Raw genomic sequence first — 3,797 nt, forward strand, 5'->3', positions numbered from 1 at the left:
TGATGGACAGTTGTGTTTCCACCTTTTGGATATAGTGAAGAACAGCACCACTACAAACATTCAGAGACAAGTATTTTTTTGACACCTGTTTTTAATTCTTTGGAGTATATGTCTAGGAGTAGAATTGCTGGGTCATATGGCATTCTATGTCTAACTTTTTGAGGAGCAGCCAGACTCTTTCTCCATAACAGGTGAATGCGAATTCCTTTATTGTCGTGTATGACTCAAGGTTATTTCCTGGTGGCTCAGGTGGTAAAGAGTCTGCCTGCAGTGCAGGAAACCCGGGTTTGATCCCTGGGTTGGGAAGATCCCCTGGAGAAGAAAATGGCAACCCACTCCAGTATCCTGGCCTGGAAAATCCCATGGACAGAGGAGCCTGGCAGGCTATAGTCCATGGGGTCGCAAAGAGTTAGACATGACTGAGAGACTTCACTATGACTCAAGGAGCCAAGGCTGTGCCCTTGACCATCTCCAGTGCCTCCAGCAGGATATCCTCACTGGTTTGGAACAGTTCCTGGGCTGGTGACTGCAATGGTGCGATCCAACACCTAGGAATGATCACAGCTAAGGAGCCCCGCCCTGTTGCCTCCGAAGGCCCCTAAGGAACCATGTCTCAGAACAGCCTCCATTTCTGCAGCTGGGAGAAACACATCCAGGCAATGTCCCTCAGTCCATCTGTCCATGCTTTCTGCCTGGCTGCAGTGCTGAGAGGAGCCAGGCTGCTTTGGGCCAACTTTCAGGTTGGGTCAAGGCTGTAGGATGGTCTTTCTCTCCATAGACCCAGGCTTTGGGGCTGAGATGGGTGAGGGAACAGCTGTCCACCCATCATCACAATGGGAATGCTGGCCTGGGTGCCTTTGGGAGAGCTGAACCCAGGTATCAGAGGAGGTCATAGGACACGACAGCTAGCTGGACCCAGGCGGTCAGAGGCTCCTCACTCCTTCCTCCGTCCTTGGAATGTACATTCTGCCCACTGTCCCCACAGTGGGAACTTTTCCAAAGATGCAGCCTTGAAAGAGTAATGTGTCACTGAGTCTAACTGGACCCAGTTAAATCCTTTATATAAACTTTAAAGATGCTGGCGGTCAAGTGCAGAGGTCTACTTGTTTGTGTGTCTATTGCAAGACAAGCCTCGTGTGTAAGTTCCCTTACTTATTAGCCTGCCACCCATCAGTCTGAAGTAGTCTGCCTTTTTCTTGGATTTCTCCTTGCCTTCTGTGTATGAGGGTCAGTTTGAATTTCACCCAGGAAGCTCCCAGATTACTTCCTCTCAAGGAGCAGAGGTTACTGAGGTTACAGATGGGATAAGGGTTCTTCATGACAGGTAGCCCCAAGAGGCCTTGGTAATGAAGGGAAGAGAAGGTGGGCAAGGCCTTGGTGAAGGAGACCAGCACTGGGCTTCTGCTCAATGCTGCTGATGTTGGCAATGGGATGCAGGTGATGGGTGAGGGCTGGGGTTGGCCGGGGGATGACAAAATGACCACTAGGTGTTCCCCACCCTGAGATCCCAGGCTCTCTAGGACTGTAGTCCATGAGGATTTTGTGCCACATGGCTTCCTCATGCCCTGGGAGGTGTTCTCAGGCTTCCGTCTCTCAAACCATCTGCATCTCTCCAGGCAGGGCAGGTGAAGTGCTTTTCCCCACACCAGGCACGCATTGTTTAAAAATGGAATCACTCTTAATTGATTCATTAGCTGTGTGTGGCAGTGCCAGGAGAGAGCATGTGAGCTGGAGACCCCTTATCCTTATTCCCCTGGCCCCTGGCCCTCTGCCATGCAGCAGAGCACAATAGAGGCACAGAGAGGGTGAGGCTGTTGAGGGGGGAGCAGGGTGGTGATGGCGGGGGATTTGGGGAGACATCCATCCATCATTCCAATCGGACCAGTGCAGACTACTTCCTCTCTGCTTGCAGTCCCTCAGGCCAGGGATAGGGACTGGCAGGGCCAATTGGATCTGTACTAAAGGGAAAGGGCTGGCAGACCCCACCCATCAGCCCCTTCCTTCTCATTTCTCCAGTGAGCCAGGGGTCTCTGCCCAGTGGAGACCCTTTTGATCAAGCCAACAAGGAGTCGGTGTCACAGCTTTGCCTGGGTGAGATAGACTTTCTCTGTGATAGCTTAGAGATAGCTTTCTCTGTGATGACAGTTAAGACGTGGAAGAGGCTCCAGTGCCACCTGAGAAACATCTCGCTTTTGTGCCTGATCTCTGGTTATCAGGAGTTGTCATCTTTGAGTTTTAAAGGTTTAAATGTTTACAGAAAGGGGAGGACGTTACACTTGAAGACCCCTCTCTTCTGCATTGTATTTCTCCTAGGAGAGAAGTGCCCTGGGATGTCACAAATCCCCCATCCCCCCAAATCTGGAACAGGCTGGGGGTGGAAGACCCTGAAGGGGAGTGGGTGTGTAGAAGGCCAATGTTCTTCTCTATTTTTGCTGTGAGAGTCACTGCAGTGTCTGAAGGAGGGAACGGGCAGGAGCAAGGGGGGAGGCTTGATGTGAGTGGTTGCTGTGAATTTTAATTCAATTCTGTCTGGCTGGCTTACTGAATCGATGTTGGGAAAACACAGCACTCTCCTGGGAGGAGAGGTGTTTGGTATAAATAGAAGGTATTATCATTGTGAGGCAACTGGGGGATGCCATGTGGCTCAGGCAGCTCAAGGCAGCTGTAAGAACCCCAGCGGTGGGCTGTGGGGCTGTCAGCCACCTGCTCTCATTTGCTTGTCCCGAGAGAGAGGGCCTTTCCTCCAGTCAGAGCTCACCCTCAGGGCGACCTCAGCAAACCCAGAGTCCTCTCTGAGCCCTTAACCCCTTCTCTGCTGGACACATTGGACCATGTCCATTCTCAGTGGGCATTTGATGGGACTGCACCCCTTGAGGATTTTGTGCCACATGGCTTCCTCATGCCCTGGGAGGTATTCTCAGGCTCCCATCTTTCAAACCATCTGCATCTCTCCAGGCAGGACAAGTGAAGTGCTCTCCCCCGCAGCAGGCACGCATTGTTCAAAAATGGAATTACTCTTGATTGATTCATTAACTGTGGGTGGCAGTGCCAGGAGAGGGCATGTGAGCTGGAGACCCCGTGAATGGACTGTAACAAGGGATTACTGTTCTCCACTCAAAATCTTAGCAAGAGCTGTGCCTTCCCCTGACCCACCACCATGCTCTTTATTTTTATTTTTTAAACTACTTTATTTATTTTTTGGCCACACCTCACAGTATACAGGATCTCAGTTCCCTGTCCAGGGATTGAACCTGGGCCCCCTGCAGTGGAAGCTCAGAGTCTTAACCACTGGACCACCAGGGAACTCCCCATGCTCTTTATTTTTAAACAGCTTTATTGAGATATAATCTACACACCATACAGCTCATCCATTTATGTGTATAATTCAATGGTTTTAGTTTATCCACAGATATATACAGCTATCACCACAATTTTAGAACATTTTCAACACCCTCAAAAGAAACCCTGTATGCCTTAGCTATCACTCCCCTCACATCACCATGTCAGCACCCCAAGCAGCAACTCTTCTTCCTGTCTCTATAGACTTGCCCAATCTGGACATTTCATGTAACTGGAATCATATAATATGTGACTGGCTTCATAGTATGTTTTCAAGGCTCATCTATGTTGTGGTATGTGGTTCCTTTTTATGGCCAAATAACATTCCATTGTATGGATATATTATCTATTATTTACTAATTCATTAGTTGGACATTTGGGTTGTTTCTACCTTTTTATTAAGAACAGATATTTACATTTCTCTTGAGACTGTACTTAGAAATGGAATTGCGAGGTCA

General features: G+C 49.2%; 1 non-coding gene across 1 annotated transcript; it reads right to left on the bottom strand.

The window, feature by feature from the left end:
* Positions 1–3,230: 3,230 nt before the first annotated feature.
* On the bottom strand, positions 3,231–3,303 carry TRNAG-UCC (transfer RNA glycine (anticodon UCC)). The gene has a single exon. It is a non-coding gene; the product is annotated as a tRNA-Gly (tRNA).
* Positions 3,304–3,797: the final 494 nt, after the last annotated feature.

The sequence above is a fragment of the Bos javanicus genome, chromosome 11 (assembly GCF_032452875.1).
Source record: "Bos javanicus breed banteng chromosome 11, ARS-OSU_banteng_1.0, whole genome shotgun sequence".
Taxonomy (NCBI): domain Eukaryota; kingdom Metazoa; phylum Chordata; class Mammalia; order Artiodactyla; family Bovidae; genus Bos; species Bos javanicus.